We start from the raw sequence: 20,388 nt of genomic DNA, 5'->3' as shown, positions 1-20,388 counted from the left end.
TAGATGGTGTGCATATATATAGTCACAGATATATGATGTGATTTAAATATACCTTATAGTGTTTAGTCTCTATATACTTCAAGGTTACAAAAAAGAGTATAAAAAAAAATATATATATATATATATATATATATATCAGTGCGGGTCCAAGGGTTTAATTTACATCAAATCATAGAGCCAATATTCTTTTGGGAGGAAGAAAAGATTTTTTATACTTACAATTCACTTGTATTTTTATGCATCAAACATAAGGTGTCTTTGTTGTAGACAATCACTGATGGCTTGCTATTAAAAAGAATTAAGCAGACCCGCATCCAGCTGGTAATAGTAAAAAGATCCCCTCATGCTAAGGATAGGAGATAGAGATATAAACTGTTGGTATTAACTATGCTAGTAGATGATACTATGTTCACTAATATGTTCTAACTGTCTTTCACATGGAAAGTCAATGTACTCACATGTTGCTTTATCCACACTCGTGTCCCAGCCGCCATATCCTATTCCCTGGTGGTTTAGTGGTATAAATAAGCCTCGCACACCGGCTGCTAATCAGCACAGGTGTTCGGCATCGGCCGCGGCGCACCAGATGTGCGTCATCGGTCGACGCCGGAAATGACGTTCGTCAGAACGTATCTCATGTCGGAAGTGGGAGGGGGGCCACTGGAAGCGCAGGATGCTCACCAACAACCCGGAAGGGGTGGGTCATCGCCACCCTGTCGCCTCCCGATAGGCCCTCCCCAATCTCGACATGGTGCTGGAGTGTAACCAGAGGAGGTATCATAGACTGCTGGGAGGATGGGCATCCACATACTCAGAGCTATCACGGCCATATAGCGTCACACATATACATGTACAACAATATATAAAAGAACTTTATTTGAACACTTAAATCATTTTCATTTGTATTTTTGCCATCTAAGGTTATAGATATTCTTTTATTCTTTTACATTTTTATATAATGAACTCTTTTGGGAATTTATCTTATTATGTCACCATTTATATTTGGCAATAATTCAATTGGTGACGAATGAGACTGCTCATCTTATGAGCGTTTAGGCAGACACCTATTGGATCCTGGTTAGGTTATTATGCCAATATATGTGTGATGGATTCGATTTGACAACTCTCTCAGGGGGGGGGGCTTCGACTTAAAGGAATATTTGGAAAATAATCTGAGTATTAGGTCCTACATCTATTATTGCAACTCTGGCTGAACGGTAAAGTAGGCTATCATTGGAGGAGAGAAAGGGCGGATTTGTGTATACCCTATTCATAGCATGCTGACATCTTTTAGGGCATAGGCCTAACTGGGTCATTTGGGGAGTTAGGCTTTGAATTAGATTTCTAAATTGTCGCCTGACATCACAAACAGCAGCCGAATCTTTTGCATTTATTCAAAGGAAAGGTTTAAAGCTAAGGGCCTCATTAAGGCCTGGGTTTGTGGTGGCCTTAAGGATATAGATCCATCTAGCCTCTCGTTGGAGTATAATTTTGTCAAACTCGCCGCCTCTTGGATTTTCTAGGATCCGTTCGAGCGCGGCGAATTTAACCACTCTGATGTTATTTTTGTGGTAGACACCAAGATGTCTTCCAATGGGCGTAGATAAGAGGTTATTTTTGCCATAGCTTATATGTTCTTTGATGCGGCGCCAAAACTGTCTCTTGGTCTTACCTATATAGTAGGCGCCGCACTCACAGAACATGATGTATACAATGCCTATAGTTTGGCAATCCACATAGTGTTTTATCGCATGTAATTGGTTATTAGGTAAATAAAGAGATTGGTTTTCGTATATCCATTCGCAGAAGTCACAACTACCACATCGCCAGGTACCCGTTGTATTTTCTTCTTCTATAACCCTTTTGTCCACAAAGTGACTCTTAGTTATTTGGTCCCTAATTGATTTTGCCTTCTTGTATGTGATTTCTGGATAGTCTTTTAGATATTTACTCAAGATGTTGTCATTCTTGAGCAAATACCAGTGTTGTTGCAAAATATTTCGGACTGTTTGATGCTGTTTGTGATATGGGGTGACAATACGAACATTTTCTTCTGTATTCTTAGTTTTTTTGTTGAATAGAATTTCTTCCCTAGTTTTTTGGCAAGCTCTATTGAAAGCCTTGCGTAATGTGGTGGTTGTATAGCCTCTTGCTAACAATCTATTACGTAGGTTACCAGCCTCCTTTCTAAATTGCTCCTCGCTTGAGCATATGCGTCGCAGTCGTAGATATTGGGAGTAAGGTATACTTCTCACCAATTGTTTAGGGTGGAAACTTTGTGCATGTAACACAGTGTTACCTGCCGTTGGCTTACGGTATAAAGTTGTCTCGATTTTCCCGGTATTTGTAATAGATATAGTTATATCTAAGAAGGGTATGGATGTGTGATTTATTTGATGAGTGAATTTGAGGTTGTATTGATTTGTATTTAAAGCATTAAGAAATTTCCGCAGGTCCTCCTCTGGCCCCGCCCACAACATAAACACATCGTCTATGTAGCGGAGCCAGAGGAGGACGTGCGGAAAGTGACAGGAAATGCCGTCGTCAGAAAAGAGAGTCCGCTCCCACCCCTCCAGGTACAGGTTGGCATAGGATGGGGCACAGGAGGTCCCCATCGCTACCCCCTGCACCTGGAGGTAGTGGGAGCGGTCAAAGACAAAGGCATTTCCAGTCAGTATAAACAAAAGACCCTCCAAGACAAAATTGATTAATCCCCTATGTTTAAGGGGGCGTTCCAACAAAAATTCCCTAACCGTTTCTAGGCCCTTTGTATGGGGGATACTGCTGTAGAGGGCTTCGATATCTATCGCCACTAGTGTGGTATTAGGTGGGACAGATAGTCCCTCCAGTCTCTTCAATAAATCTGGTGTATCTTGGATACAGGATGGGAGCGATGTAACATGTTCTCTCAAGATTATGTCAATATATTGACTGAGAGGTTCAGTATAGGATCCTATCCCAGATATTATAGGTCTGCCTGGGGGGGCTGTGAGGCTTTTGTGTGTCTTAGGTGTGGCATAGAACGTTGGGGTTTTTGGATTTTTAACCAAAATCGCATGATACGTGTCTTTATTTATCACTCCTTTTTGATAGGCTCTTAAAAGTAATTGTGCAAATTCTTTTTGAAGTGTATTGACTTGATCTTGTGTTATTGGTTTATACCATTCTCTGTTGTTTAGAATGGTAAGGCACATTACCCTATATTGCTCTATGTCCATCACTACCACATTCCCCCCCTTATCGGCAGGTTTGACTATGATTTTGTTGTTGTTACTTAGGGAGACTAATGCTTTTTTCTGTTGTGGACTCAAGTTGTCCATATTGTTGTTGGGTACTGTCTGTATTAACTCAATTTGTTTTGTTACTTGGGTAATGAAAGCTGCTATATTTGGATTTGTATGTAAAGATGGAAATTTATCAGATTTCTTTTTCACTGTATGTGCCGAGAGTTCTTGTACCGTTGGGGTAGGTAAAGACGGTGTTAAAGAAGATCCAGTTGTTTGGGGTGTATCTATGATTTGTGAAACAGGGTGGGGGGGCTGCAAGGTCTCCGGGACCTGGGAGCTTTCGAAGGCCTCATTTTCCTCAAGGAGGTCCATGAGATCCTTCAGCGCCCTAAAGTCACGGACCTTGAAGTCCCTCCACTGCTCCTTGAGTATATGATCCTGTTTCTTCTTTTTCCTTTCTTCGTCGAAAATATATTTGTATGTTAATCTCCTCCCGAATAGGTTCAAATCTTTTATAAGTTCAAAATGATTTATCTCTTGTGTAGGACAGAACGTAAGGCCGAGAGAGAGGACTTCTCTTTCAGCTGGTGTCAACGTGTAAGATGATAGATTTATCACATCTAAATGAGTGGTGGTTGAGTTAGTTTGATTACAAATGTGTCCAATGTGCCTTTGTTTGGTGTATTGTCTCCTGGTGTTTTGGCCAGATCTATCTGGCTGTTCATTAGATCTAAAAAACCATCCTCTTGGATTGTGAATTGATCTCCTTGTGCAGCAGTGTTAATGACAGGTATCGTGGATGAAGTTTTGGGGCATACCGAACCGTCACCGTGACGCGAGTGCGCTGGGGTTATAGTCGTTTGTGATTTAAGTGTTTGGTTTGACATACTTTTGTGTCCGTGCTCAAGTGCGCGTTTCTTACCACCACCTTGTATACCGTCGTCGGATTTTTGTCTCTTTTTTGTCTGTCGATATCTCCAGTGATTAGTTTGTGCGTGCTGTGAAGAATAAGAGATATTAGATGTGTTGGAAGAGTCAGATTCCTGGCTATCATTTTCATAATTGATGTTATTTGCATTTTGTCTAGAAAATCGAGGTCGCCCTGGTCCACTATTGGGCCATTTATATGCTGTGTTGTTGCTAAATGCTAGCTTGTCGCGTGCAAATTTTTGTTCTTTTTTAGACACTATGTCGCCATTGTATTTTACCAAAAACTCCTGGAGTGCACCGTTTTTAACAGTGAACTCCGGGAGTGAACGAATGCTTTCATTTTTTGTATGTAAAGCTTTAATTTCATCATTTAATGTTATCATCTCATTTCGATATTGTTCTAGTAATATGGCTATCATCTGTTTAGAACATAGTTTGAGAGTTTTCTCCCATATTTCCTTAAGCTCCAGGGAAACAAATCTCAGGCTAGGAAAGATTTGCACCCTTAGGCCCATAGGGTTCAGGTTTTCCTCGTTATATTTTTCAAAATACTTAATGTGCCAGTGAAGGTTTGATTTTCGGATTAGGCATCTTCTTAGTTTAACAAAGAAGCTGTCAATATCCAAACATCCAGCTGTATCTTCTCTAACATCTTTTTGAATTTTCAGCATTAAACCTTCCCAGGATGTACCTAGATAGTCCGCCATCTTTTTTTGAAAAGATGTAACTTATATTTATATATTTTTTGTTTTGTTAATTTTGTCTGTCTACCCACTATGTAGACCAGAGGAAGAAGGATATATTAATATCCCAAAGTATGGGGGGCTCAGGAAGAACATGGGTGGGTAGCACCCTATTTGATACTAGATACTGATTGGGAGCTGCCCCTTTGGTGCCATAATCCTAATATTGCATAACAAAAAGAAAATGGATGGTACAACAGAAGTTGTCCAAACATATATTGGTGGACTTTCAAGGCACACGCTGAGTAAGCACACTTATTACTTTAAAATAATTTACTTTTTATTAAGAAATTTTAAAAGAAACAAAAAACACTTTACAAGTATTGACATAAAAATAATTTCTTGTATGTTCAAAATTAGTATGTAAGCATTGTTGACAATAGGTGAGGGTTACAGTTGTTATACAAATCTGATAGGGTCAACGCGTTTCGCATTTACTCTTCCTCAGGACCTCAGATGATTGGGTAACCTCTTAATGAAACAAAACAAAAAGCATATCATACATTACTTTTTCACATACATACATATATATGCATATATCTGCAATAATATTTTATATACATAAACACTCATTGTATATGTGTGTATATCACTACATAGCCATAGAGAGCAATAGAAGAGCGGATAAACCCACCTCCTAGATGTGCAGTGCATCATACTGTTCGACCGGGGGCTAAGCTCGATGGAGGGGGGGCACCTCGGACCATAACCACCTAGATTGATAGATTATTAGGTAACATTTATATAGATTTCTTCGCTATTTTTGATTATTTTTTGAATATTCTTTGAAAGATTGATTTTGGCGTCTATTGTATGATACTCTATAGACAGAATCAAAATTACCTTGGGGTATATTTGATGGATATGGGAAGAGATAGGACGGCTGGGTAGAGGGTGATGCGTGGATCAGTTAAGCGTCTTATACCTAAATATAAACATTATGTTGATATTTATATTCTTCAATTCTGGTATAGTATGTGTTTCTCCTTCTTTACCTCAGAGTATATCAGTGAACATATTAAATGTTATTCTGTGAGGTAGATGTATCACATCATAAGGGAGAAATGGGGAAAGAAAAGGGGGGTAGGGAAGGGAATTAGAGGGAAAGAAAAAAGGAAAAAATGGGGAGGGAGGAAAGGGACGGAAGGGGGGAAAGAAGGAGAGGGGGGGGGGGAAAGGAAGGGGGGGAGGGGATCCAAGGGTTTAATTTACATCAAATCATAGAGCCAATATTCTTTTGGGAGGAAGAAAAGATTTTTTATACTTACAATTCACTTGTATTTTTATGCATCAAACATAAGGTGTCTTTGTTGTAGACAATCACTGATGGCTTGCTATTAAAAAGAATTAAGCAGACCCGCATCCAGCTGGTAATAGTAAAAAGATCCCCTCATGCTAAGGATAGGAGATAGAGATATAAACTGTTGGTATTAACTATGCTAGTAGATGATACTATGTTCACTAATATGTTCTAACTGTCTTTCACATGGAAAGTCAATGTACTCACATGTTGCTTTATCCACACTCGTGTCCCAGCCGCCATATCCTATTCCCTGGTGGTTTAGTGGTATAAATAAGCCTCGCACACCGGCTGCTAATCAGCACAGGTGTTCGGCATCGGCCGCGGCGCACCAGATGTGCGTCATCGGTCGACGCCGGAAATGACGTTCGTCAGAACGTATCTCATGTCGGAAGTGGGAGGGGGCCACTGGAAGCGCAGGATGCTCACCAACAACCCGGAAGGGGTGGGTCATCGCCACCCTGTCGCCTCCCGATAGGCCCTCCCCAATCTCGACATGGTGCTGGAGTGTAACCAGAGGAGGCATCATAGACTGCTGGGAGGATGGGCATCCACATACTCAGAGCTATCACGGCCATATAGCGTCACACATATACATGTACAACAATATATAAAAGAACTTTATTTGAACACTTAAATCATTTTCATTTGTATTTTTGCCATCTAAGGTTATAGATATTCTTTTATTCTTTTACATTTTTATATAATGAACTCTTTTGGGAATTTATCTTATTATGTCTCCATTTATATTTGGCAATAATTCAATTGGTGATGAATGAGACTGCTCATCTTATGAGCGTTTAGGCAGACACCTATTGGATCCTGGTTAGGTTATTATGCCAATATATGTGTGATGGATTCGATTTGACAACTCTCTCAGGGGGGGGGGCTTCGACTTAAAGGAATATTTGGAAAATAATCTGAGTATTAGGTCCTACATCTATTATTGCAACTCTGGCTGAACGGTAAAGTAGGCTATCATTGGAGGAGAGAAAGGGCGGATTTGTGTATACCCTATTCATAGCATGCTGACATCTTTTAGGGCATAGGCCTAACTGGGTCCTTTCCTTCCAATATCTATTCCTCACTCACCCCCCTTCTTTTTCCCTACCCTTCTCTTCCCCCCCCCCTTCCCCCTTTTCCTTCCTTTTTCCTCCCTTCTTCCCCCCTCCCCCCCTTCCTTTCCCCCCCCCCTCTCCTTCTTTCCCCCCTTCCGCCCCTTTCCTCCCTCCCCATTTTTTCCTTTTTTCTTTCCCTCTAATTCCCTTCCCTACCCCCCTTTTCTTTCCCCATTTCTCCCTTATGATGTGATACATCTACCTCACAGAATAACATTTAATATGTTCACTCATATACTCTGAGGTAAAGAAGGAGAAACACATACTATACCAGAATTGAAGAATATAAATATCAACATAATGTTTATATTTAGGTATAAGACGCTTAACTGATCCACGCATCACCCTCTACCCAGCCGTCCTAATTCTTCCCATATCCATCAAATATACCCCAAGGTAATTTTGATTCTGTCTATAGAGTATCATACAATAGACGCTAAAATCAATCTTTCAAAGAATATTCAAAAAATAATCAAAAATAGCGAAGAAATCTATATAAATGTTACCTAATAATCTATCAATCTAGGTGGTTATGGTCCGAGGTGCCCCCCCTCCATCGAGCTTAGCCCCCGGTCGAACAGTATGATGCACTGCACATCTAGGAGGTGGGTTTATCCGCTCTTCTATTGCTCTCTATGGCTATGTAGTGATATACACACATATACAATGAGTGTTTATGTATATAAAATATTATTGCAGATATATGCATATATATGTATGTATGTGAAAAAGTAATGTATGATATGCTTTTTGTTTTGTTTCATTAAGAGGTTACCCAATCATCTGAGGTCCTGAGGAAGCGTAAATGCGAAACGCGTTGACCCTATCAGATTTGTATAACAACTGTAACCCTCACCTATTGTCAACAATGCTTACATACTAATTTTGAACATACAAGAAATTATTTTTATGTCAATACTTGTAAAGTGTTTTTTGTTTCTTTTAAAATTTCTTAATAAAAAGTAAATTATTTTAAAGTAATAAGTGTGCTTACTCAGCGTGTGCCTTGAAAGTCCGCAAATATATGTTTGAACAACTTCTGTTGTACCATCCATTTTCTTTTTGTTATGCAATATTAGGATTATGGCACCAAAGGGGCAGCTCCCAATCAGTATCTTGTCCTTTTTGCTGTTCCCAAAAAGATCTTTTGGTGTAAACAACATCGCACGACCGCGCAATTGTCAGTTGAAGTAACACAATCGCAAAAAATGGCCTGGTCAGGATGGGGGTAAAATCTTCTGGTCTATGCTTCCTTATTAATGTGGCACCTAAATAGCTGTTTTATTTTTACTGATAACAGTTGGCTTAGGCTGCAGATCACAAAGATCCTGTTAGCAACAGAGGCTCACACTGCGGAGCTCTTTCAATTTGCTGCTTATTTAAGTGTTTGGGTATCATTCTGACGCTAGCCAATTTCTACCAAATATGTACTTGAAGTCTATGCTTTGCGTATTTTAAGAATGATTGGGGATATAGGGATGAGAGCAGGTTTAAGGAAAAGGGGGTTTTAGTTTGGTGCACTCTGTTTTGGCATTTTAGTTAGGTACTGAAGTTAGGTACTGAAAATAAAGAAGCACACAAACTATACTATTAAACTGTTTTGCCACTGGCCAGTTTACACAAAGTTGAGGGCCTAAACTTTATTTTTTTGAAAAATATGATTTCCTATAGCTTTTAGATCTGTTGTAGATACAGTATCTCAAAAAAGTGAGTACACTCCTCACATTTTTGTAAATATTTTTTATTATATTTTCTCATGTGACAACACTGAAGGGGGGCGTGGCTTGGACCCGATCCAATATGGCCGCTTGACTCTGAGCTCCTGCACTGAGGGGTCTGATATTACCTCATCCTGAGCCCTTTCCTTGCTCCTACCTTAGCCTGAATCATGGGAAGTAAAGCCAGAAGTGCTTCTGCCACCCGAGCGGGAACCCCGGGAGAATTGGAGCTACAACTCAGCCGCAATATCCCGGACATCTTCCGGACACAGCGGCCCTCCCCGTCTTCCTCGTCCTCTCAAACCGCCCGCTCACGTTCCCGCTTGCCGAACAGGCAAGCCGTGGAGCTGGGAGCCTCCCTGCCTACGCCCTCGCATGATCCTCCGAGAGCTCCAGTGACCCCGCCGACCCTTTCCATGGCGGATTTGCAGCTTGTTGCCGCTGACATCAAGGCGGCTATGGCGGCGGCTATAGCGGACCTCCGCAGGGACTTCCAAGCTATGTCAGCGAGGGTTGAGGAGGTCGAGATGGTCACCGCCCGCCATGACACTTCCCTTGGGCATGTCCACCAGGTGACGGAATCGCACGCTGTCCTCCTCTGTGATCTCAACCGGCATGTGGAGGACCTTGACAATCGGGGCCGCCGAAGGAACCTCCGAGTGAGGGGAGTACCTGAGAGCATTGAACACCAGAACTTACCTCATGCAGTCACTTCCATTTGTAATGATCTCCTCGGCAGGCCCCCTGAAGCACCCGTGGTGCTCGAACGCATCCATCGGGCCCTACGACCCCGTGGCAGGGAGAATGATCCTCCAAGGGACGTGGTGTGCTGCCTGGCCAATTTCCAGCTAAAGGAGGATGTCTTGAGGAATGCCAGGATGAGACAGCACCTCACGTTCCAGGGTGCCGACATCAAGTTGTTCCAGGATCTCTCTGCCATAACGCTGCAGAGACGCCGAGAGCTTCGCCCTCTGCTGGAGGAACTCAGATCCAGGGCGATCATTTACCGATGGAAGTTCCCCTTCGGTCTGTCGGCCTCCTCACAGGGCCGTACGGCCCTATTGCGAGTACCAGAGGACCTCGACCACTTCTGTGCCACCCTGGGCATCCCTCCTGTCAACGTCCCCGACTGGTACAGCGAGTTCCGCATCTCCCTGATGCACCGAGCGACCTCCATGGATGGGATCCACATGGCCGACAATTTTGGCCTGGGCCGCCGTCGCTCCCACCCGCCCTCTTCACCTCCAGGCAATGGTAGGGATGCGCCCCGCAATGGGAGCCCGACGGCCTCACCCGTCCACCGGAGAGCGCGCCACGCTCCATAGACTTCCCCACTCGCTGCCTTTTATCAGGTAGCACGGAACTGTTCTCCTGGATCCCGTTCCTCTGCTGGAGCTGACCCCATCCTCTGATGCCTCAAAGTGATGCCTTACTTGCCCTCACGAGATGCTCGCTGTCCCCGGACCTCCGGTCCCACCGATCTGCCTGCTATTCCTCCACTGCGGTCTTCTGTGAACGGTCCCACTGGCAATACTGACCTTGGATTCCACCTCCGGTAACTGTGAGTCTCCTCTTCCTTACTGATGCTCTCTCCGAGCGGCGTGAACTTCCTGCCTGCCCCCCGGGAGAGTCGGCTACTGAACTTCTTTCCCTCGCTTACGCTGACCTCCGGCCTCCCCGGGAACCCTACATCTGTGTGCCTTGGATTCCCCCCCCTGCCCCCGGTCTCCCCCCCCCCCTTTCTACACCTGCACGAACACCCTGGGAACCCCCTTCTTCACACGGACAAGGACCACTTTTATTTTTCATGGTATTGCTCAAGCATGTGCTGGGGGACGTGTAAGGTTCGTAGCTCATAGCGGATGTGCACACTGCAATTATCCTCCTGCTTGAACTAAGCCTGCTATTAGTGATTTTACTCTCATTTAGGCTGAGAAGAATGCTAGGTTCGTAGTCAATGATTGCAATGCACTCTGTTGATCCCTCTCACTTTCCTCCCCCCCGCTCCCCCATCCTTCCCCCCTCTCCCCTCCTTCTTCCCGATCTTCCCCTCCCCTCCCTCTTCCCCTCCCCTCCCCTCCCTCTTTCCCTCCCCTCCCCTCCCTCCTCCCCTCCCTTCCTTCTTCCCCTCCCTTCCTTCTTCCCCTCCCCTCCCCTTCTTTTTCCCCCTCTTCTTCCCCTCCCCTTCTTCTTCCCCCCCCCTCCTTCTTCTCCTCCCCTCCCCTTCCCCCTCCCTCCCCTTCCCCCTCTCCTCCCCTTCCATGTCTCCCCCCCTCATCCTCATCTCCTTGCCTACTCCTCCTCCCCTCTCTTACCTTTCCCTTCTCCTCCTAGCTTACACACGGATGTTGTCTTTGTAGAAGGGCGCAATGCCCAATCTCGATGAGTGGTGCCCTGCTCTGTGTACGGAGGCGGAGCCCCTGTGCTGACACTTCGGTTCCGCCCCCCTTCCATTGCCAGGGCCATTGCCCGGATCGCTTGGTTGCCTGCGGGACATTCCTGCTTTGCCTTGCTTCCCCCCCGGGCTGCCATTCGCACCCCTGGGGGGGGGGTGGGGTACGTCATGGATGCCTATGCCCCTTGTGCCGTTGCATGTGCATCACAGTCGGGGACGCCCGGTCCTGCTGTCGGCCCGCCCCCCAGGATAGCTACATACCTGCGTTCCTTTAGCTGGATCACATCCTTTATGGAGTGCGGGAGTGCTGGCTGGCAGCGGGCTGATGGGGTCACTGACGGGGTAAATGTTGAATACTACTTTGCTGAGTCACTATATTCCGGGACGCGAATTGAATGAGTTAGGCTGTATACCAACAGTTGTGGATTTTGATGGCATCACTGCTCTGTTCCCTCCTTGTTATTGTTCAACTGTTCCAGCAAGTTTTCTTTTTTTATCCATTTGTTCTTCTGTGCTACCTCGCCTTTCCCCGCCCTCTGACTGTTACCTGCCCTTACTGAGTGAACTGACGCCTCATGGGTGGTCATGCTTACCCCTCTCTTCTCTTCCTTTCTGGTACCCCTCTGGTCTTCCCTCCTTTACTCTTATCTGACCACGACACGGATCACCTACACTTTAACCGCCCCTTGGTTTGCCCACTGTTACACGACTCCCTTACTGCAGACTTGCCCGTCATCCTTCAGATCATCCCTGTCTCCCTCTCGACTCCCATCACTTAGCCATTACCACCCTCATTTTGACACCTATGGTAATCCCCGCTCCTCCCCTACGGCTCACCCAATGGCTCTGCTTCCCTGACGCCACATCACCGCTCCGCATCAGATTGTACTAGCTCCCTACTCCCTGAGTATGCTCCATGTTGTTTCTTCATTCACCGGGCTCATTCACCTACTACTAATGACCCCTGCAGGTCCCCGGAGTTCTGGCCACCGTGTTGGTTGTCTCCTTCCGCGCCCGCCAACGGTCGACGTTTCTTACGGGTCGTCCGACACCCTCCGACTTCCACACCCCCCCACCCCCCCTGAGCTCCCCAGCTGGTCTGTCGGTTCTCACGGTACTTTAACTCCCCTCCCGGCTCCTATCCTTCCATTTCCACCCTCCCCTTCACTAACTCTTGACCCCCTTTTTTTTTTTTTTTTTTTCTCTCTTCCCCCCCCCCCCCTCTAGGGTGCACTGCGATGACCGCAACAGCACCCCAACCTGATGACCTCCGCCTTAAGGTTGTCTCCTTAAACGCCCGGGGTTTAAACACACCTCAGAAACGCTCGAAATTGCTCATGCACATGCACAGACTTAAAGCGGACGTAGTGTTCTTGCAAGAGACGCACTTCCGTTCGGACGCCCTTCCTAAATGCACGAACAAACATTTTACTCAAGCTTTCCATGCTACGTCTGAGACTTCGAAATCTAAAGGAGTCTCTATACTCATTGCAAAATCTACCCCTTTCTCCATTTCCGACTCCCTGGCGGACGCCCAAGGACGTTATTTACTGCTTCAAGGTACCCTTAAACATATCCAGATCACCCTCGCGAACGTCTATAGCCCCAACCAATCCCAGGTCTCGTTTTTCAGATCAGTATTGGGGGAACTCGCGCCTTTCCAACGGGGCACCTTGATCTTTGGGGGCGACTTCAATGTTCCCCTGGAACCACTGCTTGACACCTCCTCAGGCTCCTCGTGCTTGCCTTACAAAGCCCTAAAACAGATTAAGCTATGTCTTCGAGACCTCCGGCTCCACGATTCCTGGCGGACACTCCATGCCAGTGACAGGGATTACACTTACTTCTCCCCACTCCACGCCAAATACTCCAGGATCGACTACCTGTTCCTCTCGCAATCTGCTCTCACATCTCTTACTGAGGCCTCTATAGAGCCATCGATACTTTCGGATCATCACCCTATTTCTCTCACCCTATCCTTCCCGCTGTCTCTATCCAGAGATCGGGTTTGGAGCCTTGATTCCTCCTTGCTGACGGACAAAGCTAGATCGGCCGCCATCCGCGAATCTTTACAGGAATATTTCTCTTTCAACGCGACGCCTGACACGTCGACCCTCGTTCAATGGGAAGCCCACAAATGCGTAATCCGGGGTAAATTTATTGCGCTATCAGCGGCTCTGAGAAAAGAAAGGGAGGCTTTGGTCTCTGACCTGATCTCGCGCATTCGTACCTTGGAACTGGCCCATAAACGCTCCCTTGCACAAGACACTTTAACGGCCCTTACCTCCGCTCGTGAACAACTCGCGGAGGAGTTAGATCGAAAAATCAGACGTAGCTTCCTCCTGTCCCAAAAGCTTTTTTATGAACAGGCCAATAAAAGCGGTCGACTCCTTGCCACGGCCCTTCGCCAAAAGAAGGCGAAGTCCACGGTTCACTCCCTCCGCTCACCCTCTGGTTCCCTGGTAGCTAACAACCGAGAGATTGCGGCAGAATTTGAGACCTTCTACTGTAAACTTTACAACCTGGACCCAACACGCTCCCACCCCCCCTCCAACCCTACCAGATCTCAAGCCATCACGGACTTTCTTGCGTCCAACCTGCCCCAACAAGCTTCTCCCGATTTCCGTACTGCGCTGGATCTCCCCATCTCCAAACAGGAATGGGACCTTGCGCTTAAACAGATGCAACCCAATAAGAGCCCTGGCCCTGATGGCCTTTCTGTTGCATACTACAAATCCTTCCCTGACATCCTTGCTGCCCCGTTCTTATCCGCCTTTAACTCTGTCTCCGCTGAAAACCCCCTGTCCCCACGGATGCTTGAGGCCCACGTTGTGGTGATCCCGAAGGAAGGGAAGGACCCGACCTCCCCGGCCAGTTACAGGCCGATCTCCCTTATCAACGTGGATGTCAAGCTGTTCGCAAAGATTCTGGCTAACAGATTACTCCCTCTTCTACCTAAGGGGATTCACGAGGACCAGGTTGGTTTTGTCCCGGGCCGCGAGGCGCGGGATAATACCATCAAAGCGCTTAATCTGCACCATGTCCTCTCCACCACTAACCAGAAGGGGTTCCTGCTCTCCCTGGACGCTGAGAAGGCATTCGACAGGGTCTCGTGGGATTTTCTTGCGGCAACGCTCTCTGCCTGGGGATTGGGTCCCCGGTTCCTTGGCTATGTTATGGCCATGTACGCTAAACCGGAGGCGCGGGTCCGCGTTAATGACACCCTGTCGAGTGCCTTCCAGATTTCCAACGGTACCAGACAGGGATGCCCGTTGTCCCCCTTGATTTTTATCATGACACTGGAGCCCCTTCTCCACAGGATTAGACACTGTGACACGATACACGGGATTAATTTCGCTGACAGGACGTACAAACTTGCCGCGTATGCGGATGATCTTCTGTTGTTCCTCTCCGATCCCGTCACGACCCTACCTGCTCTCCTCAAAGTGTTCGATGAGTACGCTTCCCTTTCCAACTTTCGGATCAATTTTTCCAAATCCTTCGCGTTAAATGTCACTCTACCCCACTCGGACGTGGAGCGCTGTCGGGCGAATTTCCACTTCACGTGGAAACCGGACTCGATCACTTACCTGGGCATTGAAATCCCTTCTAACCTCCATCACTTGTTCGATCGCAACTTCCCCCCGCTTTTTGCGCGGATATCGAAAGACCTCCGATCCTGGTCCAAGCTTCAGCTGTCCTGGTTCGGTAGGGCAGCTGTCCTGAAAATGAATGCTCTACCCCGCCTCCTCTATGTCCTCCAAACGGTCCCCATACTGCTCCCCCCTTCCTTCTTTAAAAACTACCGTCGTATCTGCACCTCCTTCTTGTGGGGGGACAAACAGCCCCGCATTGCTTATCAGACCCTCACGAGACCGAAGTCTAAAGGTGGTATTGGCCTTCCTGACTTGTATAACTACTACGCCGCTAGCCACCTTACTAGAATTGCGGACTGGAACATCCACGGGCCTCATAAGGATTGGGTCTCCATTGAGAAGGGCTTTACTTCTCTGGATCTCCACTCCTCGCCGTGGCTCCTGGATGCCCACGTCCCCCCCGCTCTAAAGCTCCACCCCCTCATTGGTCCCTCCCTCAAAGTTTTCCGTTCGGTTAGCATGTCTCGCTCCATCTCCATGGTTCCAGGCCCTATGACCCCTGTCCGCTTGAACCCGGATTTCCCTCCTGGCATGCACCGTACTTACCTGACCACGAACTGGGCCCAAGACCAGTTGAGGGTCCACCATCTTTGGGACAATGACGCCCCACTCGATATACCCTCCATTGCTGAAAAGTCTGGCTTGCCCCCTTTACCTCCTTGGCCACACTTTCTCCTCAAGCAATACCTCCTGTCACTCTCTCGCAAGTGCCCCTCCTTGTCTGCCTTGACCCCGTTCGACTACTTGTGCCAACGGGAAGGCCCGATCCGCAGACTCCTTTCCACTATCCATTCTTTTCTGCTTGACGAACCCGATCCGGGGAAGCTTAAACGCTGCGAGGATTGGGAAGCGGAACTGGCAGTCACTCTCTCCCCAGAAGACTGGGACCTTATCCATACGAATAACCACAAATGTTCCCTTAATGTTACCACGCAGGAAAGCGGCTACAAGCTAGTTAGCCGCTGGTATTACACCCCCACGAGACTACACAAGCTCTTCCCTTCCATGTCACAGCTCTGCTGGAGATGTAACGCGGAACCTGGTACGCTCCTCCACGTTTTCTGGACCTGCCCTCGTCTTACCGCCTTCTGGGAAGAAGTCCATAGAATTATTACGCAAGTTACCACAGCAGACATAGCCTTCACTCCTGCTCAATACCTTTTGCACCACTCTTCTACTTCCAGCAGGACTTATTCTAAATCTTTTGCGATCCTTATGGTGAATGCCGCCAGGCAGTGCATCCCGGCTCTGTGGAAGTCCACGCACGTACCTACCGTCAAGCAGTGGTTCCAGCGCCTCTCAAGGGTCGCGGAGATGGAAGAGTTGATTGCCATTGCCAGGGATACTCCCTCCAAACACCACAAAAAGTGGGCATGCTGGACTCATTATACTTCCACGCCCGAATTCTCCCGTCTCTGTCAGTGACGACCCTACGGTACTGTCCTCATTGACCCCCTTGGATACACAGCTCTTTCTGTTCTCTTTCACATTCCCTTTTGTCTCCCACTGAGATAAATTTTTTTTTCCCTCTCTCCCCCCTCCTTCCCTGTTAACTTTCCCTTTGCCTCACCCCCCCTGTCTTCCTTCCCCTCCCCGCCCTCCGTGGGCTGCTTCGTTGTCTCTGGGCGGGCCCGGACAACTGGCTCCCCCCCTTCATTGCATGACTTAGTTGCTCCGCAGCCGCTTCTCCCCGACGACTCCCCTGTCTCCCGTCCCTGGGTTTTGATCACCCAGGATATGGGCCTCGACTTGGAGCAGCTCGACCTGACCGCTTGTCCTCCTGCTGCCTTACCTCCTCTACAGTGTCTAATTCTTTGGCTTCTACTCTTGCCCCCCCTCTCTTTCCACTTCCGACCCCTGATTGTCTTCATTCGCCTCACAGGGTGAAGTTTTCCCGGATCTCCACGGTTATCAATGATGTTTATTATAGGCTATTTTATACTGTTACATTTGCCGACTTCGGCTGTTTACATGCTTGTACCATTTTGAAAATTTTGTTCATTTCTGTCATGTTTCTTTTGCCAACTTAAGCTGGTTGTACATTTGTACTTTATCTTTTATGAACCAATAAAACATTTTGAAAAAAAAAAAAAAAAAAACACTGAAGAAATGACACTTTGCTACAATGTAAAGTAGTGAGTGTACAGCTTGTATAACAGTATTTACTGTCCCCTCAAAATAACTCAACACACAACCATTAATAACTAAATCGCTGGCAACAAAAGTGTGTACACCCCTAAGTGAAATTGTCCAAATTGGGCCCAAAGTGTCAACATTTTGAGTGGCCACTATTATTTTCCAGCACTGCCTTGAACCTGTTGGACATGGAGTTCAACAGAGCTTCAAAGGTTGCCATGGAGTCCTCTTCCAAGCCTCCATGACGACATCACGGAGCTGGTGAATGCTGGAGACCTTGCGCTACTCCACCTTCCATTTGAGGATGCCCCACCGATGCTCAATAGGGTTTAGGTCTGGAGACATGCTTGGCCAGTCTATTACCTTTACCCTCAGCTACTTTAGCAAGGCAGTGGTCGTCTTGGAGGTGTGTTTGGGGTCGTTATCGTGTTGGAATACTGCCTGCGGCCCAGTCTCCGAAAGGAGAGGTTCATGCTCTGCTTCAGTATGTCACAGTACATGTTGACATTCATGGTTCCCTCAATGAACTTGACATTATCTGAACCAAATAAGTTTATCTTGGTCTCATCAGACCACAGGACATGGTTCCAGTAATCCATGTCCTTAGTCTGCTTGTCTTCAGCAAACTCTTTGCAGGCTTTCTTGTGCATCATCTTTAGAAGAGGCTTCTTTCTGGGATGACAGGCATGCAGACCAATTTGATGCAGTGTGCAGCGTATGGTCTGAGTACTGACATGCTAACCCCCCCCCCCCCCCCACCCCTTCAACCTCTGCAGTAATGCTGGCGGCACTCATACGTCTATTTCCCAAAGACAAACTCTGGATATGATGCTGAGCATGTGCAATCAACCTCTTTGGTCGACCATGGCGAAGCCTGTTCTGAGAGGAATCTTTCCTGTTAAACTGCTATATGATCTTGGCCACTGTGCTGCAGCTCAGTTTCAGGGTCTTAGCAATCATCTTATAGCCTAGGCCATCTTTATGTAGAGCAACAATTCTTTTTTTCAGATCATCAGAGAGTTCTTTGCCATGAGGTGCCATATTGAACTTCCAGTGACCAGTATGAGAGAGTGAGAGCGATAACACCAAATTCTTTTCAAATATAACATTTTTATAGAATCAGGGAAGGTGAGACAACCAAAACAAGATACAAGCAATTCAAAAGAGGTTACAAACATGAACACGGCAGAAAGCATACTTGCAAAAATCAACAGTGCAGTATTAGCAGGCCCATCACTTCCACAACTCGTTTTTTATGTTTTGTTATAGGGGATAGAGAAGAAGAGAACAGAGGGAAGAGAATTAAGAAAAGAGCAGGAAGGGGGGAGAGATGAAGGGAGAAGAAGTAGAAAAAAAAGAGGGGGTTGAATTGGAAGGGAACATAGGGTAAGGAGGGTGACCGGCCGGAGACAATCTCAGTAGGGAAACAAACTCAAAAGGTCAGCACCTTCCTCAGATACAACAAATAGGTCCCAGTTTCGACAGAGTGCCACGTATTTTTTGTGTTGGTGTCGGGATGACAGGACTAGGTCCTCCATCTTATTGATATCCTCCACTCTACGCACCAAACTTGCAACTGTGGGGGGGAATACAGGACCTGGCAGCGGTAAGGAGATGCATAAGGATCACCTTTTTGTAGGAAGATGCCAGGATATCCGACAGATGCAAAAGGAAGAAGGCAGGGTAGTTCAGGAACGGATGGTCAGTAAAAGTCTGGGCAATCCTACGTATCAAAATGCATCAATGAAGGGCAGGACCAGAAGATGTGCAACAGGGTTCCCTCTGCTCCCTGGCATTGCCAACAGCGGTCCGACACCTCAGTGAAACATTTGTGGAGTTTTGAGGGTGTATAGTACCATCTAGTGAGGATCTTAAAGTTGGATTCCTGCAGCTTAGTGCACATGGACGATTTGAGTGCAAATCTGATCATGTATTGGACCTGATCCAGGGAAAATGATAACACCAAATTTAACACACCTGCTCTCCATTCACACCTGAGGTCTTGTAACGCTAATGAGTCACATGACACTGGGGAGGGAAAATGGCTAATTGGGCCCAATTTGGTCTATTTTACTTAGGGGTGTACTCGCTTTTGTTGAAAGCTGTTTAGACATTATTGGCTGTGTGTTGAGTTATTTTGAGGGGACAGCAAATTTACACTGTTATACAAGCTGTACACTCACTACTTTACATTGTAGCAAGGTGTCATTTCTTCAATGTTTTCACAAGAAAAAATATAATAAAATATTTACAAAAATGTGAGGGTATACTCACTTTTGTGGGATACTGTATTATTCCCACCAGTCAATTAATGCCAGCTAGTTAAAAAAATCAGGTGTCACATCCAAAACTACATAAAAAGCGCATCTAGTTTATGTGATGCCAGAATGCAGTGTTGATAATGCTGGTCATATAAATTGTACAGTTCTATAAAGTATTTTTTTGCTACATGTCCCCCAGAGCATTATCCAGCTACCCATGCTTTTGATTGACAATCCCTTGCCTATTAACCTTGAAAACGAGCAGAAACGATATTCCAGATTCACCCAAACGGGGTTCGTATTTAAAATTTGCAAGATCTATAATGGGTTCAATAAACGCCCCTGGAACTGACTAAAGGGTTAAGCAGATGAAGAGCAAAAATATATATACAGTACTTGTTTTTTTGCTTTTGCAAGAACACTAATTACCTTATCTGTAGTAATTGCCTTTGATGTTTTGGGACATAACAAATTCCCAGTATGTCTTCTCTACTTCAAATAAATAATCATAAAAAGGACTTCACATCAAAAACACATAACCCCATCATATGATGAAGGGTAGGCTTCTTTAATATCCAAGCTTAAATTTTTTTAAAGCATAAACAACATTCTTATAGGTCTGGTATTTTTATCATGTTAGAGCTTGATTTATTGTATGTATTTATCATTTGTTCCTTTTTGAATTTGTGCAAATAGTATCAATGGTTAATTTCCCACAAATTTTAATATATAAAATAAACATCAAATGTTCAGTTTTATAATATGATTCAATGTAAAATATCAAGCCAGTCAGAGCACTGTGAGCACTGTCAATCTGTATATCCTTCACTGGGTGCATGTGTATTTTTGGGAACCTCTCAGGCATTCAAGCAATACTGAAGGGCATACAGGTCAGTATCAGCCA

This window comes from Pelophylax lessonae (assembly GCF_965119305.1).
Source record: "Pelophylax lessonae genome assembly, chromosome: 13".
Classification (NCBI taxonomy): Eukaryota; Metazoa; Chordata; class Amphibia; order Anura; family Ranidae; genus Pelophylax; species Pelophylax lessonae.
This window is presented reverse-complemented; position numbering follows the sequence as displayed.